The sequence below is a fragment of the Mugil cephalus genome, chromosome 1, assembly GCF_022458985.1.
Source record: "Mugil cephalus isolate CIBA_MC_2020 chromosome 1, CIBA_Mcephalus_1.1, whole genome shotgun sequence".
In the NCBI taxonomy this organism is placed as follows: domain Eukaryota; kingdom Metazoa; phylum Chordata; class Actinopteri; order Mugiliformes; family Mugilidae; genus Mugil; species Mugil cephalus.
In genome coordinates this window covers 5,407,366-5,416,978 of record NC_061770.1, presented here as the reverse complement: position 1 = coordinate 5,416,978, position 9,613 = coordinate 5,407,366, and the positions used below count along the sequence as shown (strand labels likewise).

General features: G+C 39.7%; 1 non-coding gene across 1 annotated transcript; it reads right to left on the bottom strand.

Moving 5' to 3' along the window:
• Window positions 1–3,259: 3,259 nt before the first annotated feature.
• On the bottom strand, window positions 3,260–3,331 carry trnaa-cgc. The gene has a single exon. It is a non-coding gene; the product is annotated as a tRNA-Ala (tRNA).
• Between the last annotated feature and the right edge of the window lie 6,282 nt (window positions 3,332–9,613).

Sequence of the window (9,613 nt, the reverse complement as noted above, 5' to 3'; positions counted from 1 at the left end):
CTATTGGCAGAGAATAGTTTAATTAACAAATCTAGCCTAAAACAGTAATATATGCGGTACGGCTGTGGCCATGGCCATGTCTTTATATTCAATTTACAACAACAACTTCTTCTAAGTATCTGGGATCAACACCTAACTATCATGGGACACCAATCCAACCTGAAAAGAATCATACATATGGCAGAAATGTATTCATACTATTCTTAAACATTTTCATTTCACTAAAAATAAGAAACTTCAAAAAAATTGCCAACAATACCAGGAGAACAGTAAAAAAAAAAATGGTCTGAAATTATTTTAGTATTGTTTAGTGAAATTCAGACCTCTTCACATTTAAGGTTTTCGCAGGATCCGATGACCTCTGCAAACAGTACAACGCATTACACAGAGCGAGAAGGACAGAGGCAGCAGAAAATGACAGAGTGAGAGAGCCTTAGACAGGGAGGGAGAAAGCGAGGTGCCCCTGTGTCCCTGGTCACACCAGTGGGTAACCACACACTCCATCCCATGGCTCCAGACACACACACACACTGACACAAGCTGAGGCCAATGATATGTTGGGAAATATAGAGAGGGGGAAACCTGAGAAGGGGAAAATTGAAAGGAGAAGAAAAACAATAACAAAAACGACCAAAAAAGACAGACACTGGGTCACTATCTTTTATGCTTCTACACCTCTTTCTTTATGTATTATTATACCGTCGTTACAACATGGAGTTGTAATTATGTTGGCAATTTAGATGTTTTCTCCTCTTCATAGTAATACATGACTGACATCAATAGACACAATGAAATATTTCTTACATGAAGTTTATGGTGAAATCTAGAGAGTAATGTGATTTGAAACCAGTCCAATCTGAGTTTTGGCCCTGGCGACTTTTGTCTGGACCGGCCCTAGATTCGTCCAACGCTGTGTCAGGCTACTGTTGTCCCACGGCATTCAGAACTGAGCTTAAATTTGTCGGCAACAGAACAAAAAAAAAAAAAAAAAAAGAAGAAGAAAATAAAAACAATCAAACAATTAGAATCGACAAAAACAAACCATTTAACATTTTAACCTAGTCTAAACCACTTCACTTGCAACTGTGCCGCATTAACAATAGCTCTATGGATTCAACTCAAGGCAGTTTACTAGCCTGGAAGCCAGACCAACTTCACCAAGGCCTCCTGAGCCAAACAATTTTGGGTGGGCTTCATGTGGAGATGGAAGAGTAACAGCAACACAGTCATCCACCCCATCTGAGCACTACAGAGCTGAACGTGTTTACAGCAGAATGGCTGCTTGGTTGTAGGACTATCCAGTTACATGTAGAGGTGGTTGTTTGTTTGTTTTAAATCTGCCCCATAACAAATTCAATCTTCATGTTATCTGATTAATATTCTGATAGGAAGTGAGTCTGATTGCATAACTGTGTTTTTGAATTGATAGGCTAATGCCAATGTTGGCCGAGATAGCTTAGTAAAACTCTCATGCCATTCACCATATTCTAATGCAACCCAAAGGCTAATTTATTGCAGCATTATCACCCATCATGCAATGTTCATGTGAACATTAGATTTCTGCTATTTAGCCCTATGACTGAATGTAGTAATTAAATTGATTTCATTACAAAGCTTGAAATGCATTGTCAGATTTTTACAAATAATCTTGGTGAAGAAAGTTCTGGGTTCAGATTCATCGTGTGCAGTTTGCATGTTCTCCCTGTGTCCGTGTGGGTTCTCTACGAGTACTCCGACTTCCTCCGAGGGTCCATTGACATGTCCGTTAGGTTGGGTTCCACTGACCTGTTTCATGTCTTCTCAGCCTTGTTAATGATTGAAGCTCAATGTCTCCAAGAAATACTGGGATTTCAGTAAAGACTCTCTAAAAGGAGAAGGCAAGGTGTTTATTGATCATCTCTATTGGAAACTAAAAAAAACAAACGGCAAAACTAAACTGATGTAAACATTGTTTCACAGAACATTAAAATTTTAGAGCCTACGGCCAAAATCTGTTTAAGACTTTCTTTACCCTCTTTTCCCAGTTGTTGTTTTTGCATCTCTCCCCTTCATCCCTTCTTTCCATATTTGCATTTGTTTTTAAACTTTTTCTGCCACCATAAATTTTCCATTCTTTTTCTTCTTTTTTGTCCACTCTCTCCATTTCTCCTCATCACTTTTTCTACCTCCCTCTTTTTGTCTTTTTTTTTATTTTCCCACACTCTCTCTGTCTGCTGGCAGCCATGTGCGATGCTTACTACGGCGTCATGCTGGGTCACCACGGCACACACACAGACACACACACACACACACTCCCACGCGGCGTCAGTGCCTGTTATAGTGACAACGCTGTGGACAAAACCAACAACAGACAAATATATAAAAATGGGCTGAAATTCTGTTTCATTTTAGGAGATTTCCACATCAACGCTGCTCTCATAAACCCGGTGTTTAGACATGCATGTAGGTTTAGGAAAACCAGGGGAGCCAGAAAGATAAATAAACTGAATTATAACTGAAAGTTCTGGAGACATTCATCCCCAAATAGAAAGGGTACTTTTGTCACGAGTTAAAAAATAGACACATGGGATCGTGGAGAGGCAGTAGTCCCTAAAAATGTTTTCATCTGTTTAGACACAGACTGCCATCTTTCATGCGAAAGGCTCTGGGAAATGTCGAAAGTAGTGGTGAAACTTTATTGGTAGATTTCAGTTTACCTGTAGAATAGTAAATGCTCTCATTTAGCAACAAAACCTCAAACTGAAATTAAAATAAGAAGAAATAACTATATTAAACCCAAAGAAAATTCTAGTGTCAAAGGATGCATAAAGCAAAATACAATCACCAGTAAACAGCGCAAATATAACACACGTTTGTAAAAAGTAAGAATAAACTAAGAAAAACATACAGATCGGTAAAAAACCAAGACCAGTGCCTGATTTTCTTGTTATCAGTGTGCATCACTACTAAAAATACAGAAATATCAATACATTTATAATTATACCATACCAGTACATCCATTACACTGCTGGGGTATGTTTAGACCAGGAATGAGCAGCTTTAATTTTTTTTTTTTTATCAGCTCTATCAGGGGGCCACGGACTTTCAAACTAGATATATACCATTTTCAATAAGACCAACATGTGTATATGTCTGTATTTTTTTTTATTGAACCAACATACTTCACAGTATTTCAGAATCATGATTACTTTATTGATCCCAGGGGAAATTACTTATAAGTAGAGGGAGAAGGTGTCGGGTCACTAATATGAATATAAAGTGGAGATACTGGGGATTGAACCCAGGACCTCATACATGCGAAGCATGCGCTCTACCACTGAGCTACATCCCCTTAATATCCCATGTAAATTCCCACATACTGACAATCACAAACATTTCATAGACTGGGACTGGAACTAAGCTGTACTTTATGTGCATTATTACATTATTTACGTTCCTCTATACATATTTTTCTTTTCTCAGCTTTCTCATTGGTTTATTTAAATGTCCGTGTCTTATGCGTGCCTTTTCAACCAGGAGTCTGCAACATGTCGTTATGTTCTCATAATGACAATAAATACTCTTGGTTCTTCATAAAGAACCCTCCACACTTCAACAACAAAGAGTTTGAACAAGCAAGCAAAACTAACCGCATAATTAGATTATTTGTTTTAAGTGCAAAGAGATTTAGCCTAATTAAAAAAAACATCCATTCAAAGATGGCGCACAACACAACTGCTGCAGCAGACCAACAGAAAGTGCAAGAACTAATTTTGCTATTTTTTTTTAAGTCAAATATCAATATTTTGCATAGGTGTTCTACCTCACCTGTAGTTAATCAGTAGGACTGTTTCTCTTTTACTGGGATACTTATCTTTTCGCAGTGTTTTTCGTCGTGTCTTGACCCCTCTCCCTGGCTGATCTTCTTCTCTGGTGTTTAACGGCGGCTGGCCTCTAGCATTATGGAGCATTATCGCCACCTGCTGGCCCGGGGTTCTTCCACGCTGATGGAGAAGAGCCGGTGGATGCAATATTAGTATCTTTATATGCTATATTAGTATATATCCTTAATATATTAGTATATCCTATTCTAATACTATATCCTTATATATACTTATGTAGGAAGGACGCCTGCCATCTAGCGGTAAAGTGTGTTATCGCAAATTGTTTATGATCGGTAGGAGATGTTTGTATAATTTTCAAAAATGAGTCCAAGGGCTGCTCAGGGCGCGGGGCGCAAACCACACACGGCCCGGCGCCTCAAGTTGTCAGGAATGCGGACATTTGTACCAGACCATAACATTTTTATTATTACTGTAAAGTTTGACAATATAACATGGAGCTCTGTGAAGATCAAGTGGCCATCCAAAGAACTGCGGATTTTGGCTCTTTAGCGTATGCTTCATTTGTCTGTCCTGGAAGTTGCATTTTGGTGATCTTGAACGCGATAAGGCAAGGTCCGCTTTACCATATTTCTATATCTACAATGCCCACTCTTTCAGCTGCTTGTTACTTTTATATTCTTTAAGCCTCTTCTGTTTCTCTGCATTCTCACAACACTTCAAAGCGCAACCCCAAATTTAAGATGAGCCTCAGAAGGAATATAAAAGTAGAAACAGAGACACAGTTTTAGAAAAATGACCAGAATAGAATAAAACAGGGCTTTTTCTCTAGATTCCTGCTGACTCAGATTCTGGCTCAACGATTGGCTGTTTTAACTGTTTCCACGGTGATAGATGGGTTCCACCAGTCAAGGTTAGTGGTTAGGCCTGCCCGGGATCTGAACCCACAAGCCACAAGCCCTTTAAAGCCAAGGCCACCAAACCAGCAGACCTCAGAGGTTTTAACACCCACACCTTGGCTCCAACTGAAGAGAGGGAAGGAGAGAAGGAGAGGGCAGAAAGATGAGAACAGAGGGGGGGTGAGAGGAGGATGGATAGCAGAAAAAGAAGAGAAGGGAATGTGGGAAATGAGGGTTGGGAAGAAGGAGAGGCTTTACAGGGGAAATAAAGGGATAAGGGGGAAAGAGGGGACAAGACAGAATGATGTTGAAATTAAGCTGCACCTGTCAGATAATAATAACAATAAAGCCTATTTTTCAATCTCTTTCTTTTCATGAGCAAGCCTCAGGTATGCCGGCGGAGAGACTGTCCAGAAGGTTTTGAACATTACAGAAATGCCTTTCCCTTATAAAGCATCACCTCCAATTTGTTCGAAGTTCTTAGAATTGAGTAATTCAAACTTCCTCCTATCAGTTTTTAGATACCTATTTATTATCAGTTTTTAGATACCTATTAATTAGCAACTGCCTGTTATATATTAAACCGTGTGTTTTACGGAAAGGATCACTCTATCGTTCTTACATACAATACAAAAGATCTGTAGACTACCGTTTGTCAACAGCTGTCAATCATACATCTCTGTTATTAAATCTCTAATCAAAAACCAAACATCAGAAAAATGCAACTGAACATCCAAGTAATAAGATCCACCAAAATAAACCAACCACCAGGGGGCGATATAAATTTCGAACCATAATTTGCGACCTTTTCAGTCTGGGGGGACGAAGCAAATATTAACATTGTTGCCACTATTTGTGTCTCATCCTGCTGAATAGGTTGGAGTGGAATGCTAGTCAGTCATTATTTCATTGGCAAAAATGGTTTGCAACATTTTATTTGATGTTGTGCCAAGCACTCATATATAAAAGAGAAAAATTAAATTCCTAATACGCTAAAGACTTTCTGCAAATCATCACCTTTTATTTGTTAATTCTCACTAAATCACTAAAGTTTCCAAGCTACTTTCTATGATCTGGTATTTTAAGGATTTTTATGGTGCCTTCAAGTGATGGATGGAAAGACTGCAAGAGAAGGAGGGAGCAGACAGAGAGAAGTAAATAGATTGAGTCATGGAGAATAGATGTAAGGGAGGTGACTAAGGGGAAGAAATACTGGGAGGATAAGTGGCAAAAAAGAAGAGAATGAAGGAAAATGAAGAAATGAGGAAGAGGTGGAGATAAAGAAAGTGCAGGAGGAATGAAATGATAAGAAGAGAGAAGAGGAAAAACAATACAAATCTCTGCCATCGTTTTGTGGTCAGACATATCAGTCAGGCCTGAGTGTCTATTAAAAGTAATGACAGCTTCACTCAGGATCAGAGGTCATTTGCTCTTTCCTGTGAGTTGTGGAAATAGACCAACAGTCACCAGGTTACAGTCGACAAAAACACAATTCAGCTTCCTCCCTAATGGGAACATTTGGATACCGCAGTAACCCAACACAGAATAATCTCTCAGTTATTGTCCTTGACATTCCCTTTAATGTTTTCCTTTCATGTTCTGAACTTCTACTCGATATCTTTCTACTCTTTCAACTCTAATCCTTTAATGAGTGTGCTTCTCAAGCTTTATGGATAAAAGTGTCAGTTTTAGAAGCTGGTCAAGAGTTTGTGTCTTCAGTGCTGCTAAGATTATTGCAAGTTTTCAGTGCTCCTTTCCATTCCTGTCTCCAGCAGCCCCTGTCGCAGGAAGTGGACGCAGGGCTACTTCCTGCAGAGACAGGAAACAGGAAGCAGTGGGGGTATGGAAGAGAGAGCCTGACATCCTGAGGCAGAAAGGGAACAAGTAAACCCTCCCCATGAGATCATCTGGTCTATCCAGAATCTTAGCCCAGATTCAGATGATGGCTGGGACAGATGTACATAACCAGACACACTTATGTCATTCCAAAGCTGTTTTTGATGTTATAACCATTTGTACATAGCGCCGAATGGTACTGCGGAACAGACATGCATGTGCAGTTAATAAGGTGTTAGAAAGTGTCAGATAAACAAGTATACTATGTTTTTTCATCCTGAATCAACAGCAGATTACATTTAGTGGCAGGTAGCTTAGTAACTTTGACTCTGATTCTGTTCAGATTTGACTCATATGAAAACAAGAACCAGCATAAAGGTTCGTGAATAGTAACTCAGGGCTTTGTAATGATTTCAAGAAACAGTAGAAGACATAGACTGCGTTTGTACATGCACCAGTATCCTAATCAAGACTCAGGGATATGATGTTTACATTGCACACAGAGGAATTTGGTTTCACATCTGATGTCATTTCTGAAAAATAAAAGTGAAGAAATCCATATACAGTATGTGCTAATGTTAGCCAAGCAATGTAGCTCAATGTATTCCTCTACCTGCGGAGACCCTGCGAGCCTGGAGTGGCCAGTGGATGGTGACAAAACAATTTTTGAAGTCCTGGATTAGAGCTCTTTCTTTTGTTTTGATGTTTTATAAGCCATCACATTCCTTCAGTGTTGTTTGACCTGACTTGCTCCACTGTATGTGTTGGGAAACCAGTGCTTCTAAAGTGTTTCTTTCATTGCCACCATTGTTTGTGTTTATGTTTAAATGACCAATGTCCAAATCTGGGCTAAGACGTACACATGCAGCAGAACTGTGGTCTGCAATAACCAGGTTTCTCAAGCTTCTGAAACCAAGAAATAATATTTACATGTGCAAACGCAAAAAAAATATAGGAAACTTCAAAAACCTGATTATACCTGGGATAGGTGCAGCTCATGCACCCATGGAAATAAATGAGCAACATGTTCTTATAAAGCAGGGTTGAGATGTTAGTAAAGTCTTCCATAAACCCAAATAATAAAGCACCTAGCTTTTAATACCTAAATATCTATATTACAACATAATCAAGAAAATAAAGATCAAATCCGCAAACGCGCACTTTTTAAAAAAGCGATTAAATGTGGAAACATCCATAGTTTGACAAATGCTTGCACAGCTGTAGTTAGACAAGTAGTAATACAGGGGTTAGCGGATTTTTCAGATCTGAGCCACTATTTTCTGTTACCTGCTTATTTCATCATTCCACTAGCTACCTTCACTAGCTTCACATAATTGCTTCGAATATGCGGGTTGCCTGCAATAAAATGATCTTTTAATGTCCAGTATATCATTATGCAAATTATGATTCCATCTGGTGTTTCTATCAGTGAGTCAAACAGCAAGTATTTCTCTCACATGTATGACAGATACACTGTATATGCAGATGTAAATGAACGACTAATGAGCAGCAGATGCTCAGACAGATTCAGTAGATCCGTTCATTAGCCATGAAAAGGTTTAAAAAGAAAACAGATAGAGATTCGTGGGCAAAAGTCACATATCACATATGCACATAAAAGACAGACGCAAGACTTTCAGTCTTGCCTGTATCTGTCATCAGCTCCTATTTATTGTGTGACACAAACACACACACACATACACACAGACGCACACTATTATTTCACGTCCAGTGGTTAGAGCTGGAGTGGAAATTCAAAAACACATGGACGCAAATTACACACACACAAACACTTGAAATCAAATATTGTGCGCACAAAGGCAACGTACACACAAACTTTCACGCAAGAACATTACAGTAAGAATACACAAAGCTGTTGCTCAAACTCCCAAACAAACACATTTACAGTGTAAACCAGCTGTCATCTCACATCAGAGTCTGTGAGGTCACACACACACGGATGACCGCAGCTGCACATACAAACACACGCGCACGCACACGCACACACACACAAGGTTAGTGAGTCAGTGTGTAGCTGTGGTGACTGATCTGACATCCCAACCACATGTGGCCAATAAAACACTACTGAGACAGAAAGAGATGGGAAAATCCCTCTCTTTCTCTCTCATGCATAGTCACTCTCTCTTAATCAGCCTCTCTCTCTCTCTCTAAGTACATACATGTTCGAATTCCATTCCCTCTGCCTCTCCCTGCATCTCTCTCTCTCTGTGTTTGTCTCAGGAGCTGTTTTGTCTCATTGTCTATCTCCATATGTCTGGCTCTGGGTCTGTCCCTCTTTCATCACGCGTTCACGCCGTGTGTACAATAAGAGAAGTAATGGCAAACCATGCGCCCTTGCTTTAAGGAGATACCAGCGTGATATACAGATGAGTGTACGGTGGGAAGCTCAGGGCAAAACAGCACATACAGACCCTCAATGAACATGAACTGACATAAGTCACATGCACATGTACAAGGAGGTGAAAAGTCTTTAATTCTTTTTATTTTTAACTTTCCACATCCTGGCCTTCCTTTCTTTGAATGCTTGTGTCTTTCCACCATCATCTCTTTCACTACTGAGAGCTCCCAGTTTATTCATCAGTTCGTTTATTGTCTTTCTTCCGTTTTGCCAGCGTGCACCTATCTCCCTCCTTTCCGCTTTTCACTTTTTACACTTTTTGTCATTCTTCCAACTCATCTCTGTTTCTTTTCTCAGTTTCCTTCTTCAAATTTCTCCCCTTGTCCTTCTTCTCTCACCCCATGTGCCTATCCTCCTCCTCCTCCTCCTCCTCCTTTCCATGGAACTCTTTTTTTGTGTCATAAAAAACATCTTTTTGGATTGTTGTGAGGACATTCCAGGTGACCTGCAAAATGCGTGTAGTAAACCTTTTTAAACCAAACGGGGGTTTGCTGGGTCGTCCATGAGCGTGAAACCAACAGAGACCGATGTCTGTCTGCGAAGCAGAAATTCAACTGAAATTGTTAAAAGTTGCATGCACACACCCACACACACACACACACACAGACGGACGGTGTATGGACACACCGCGTTCACAC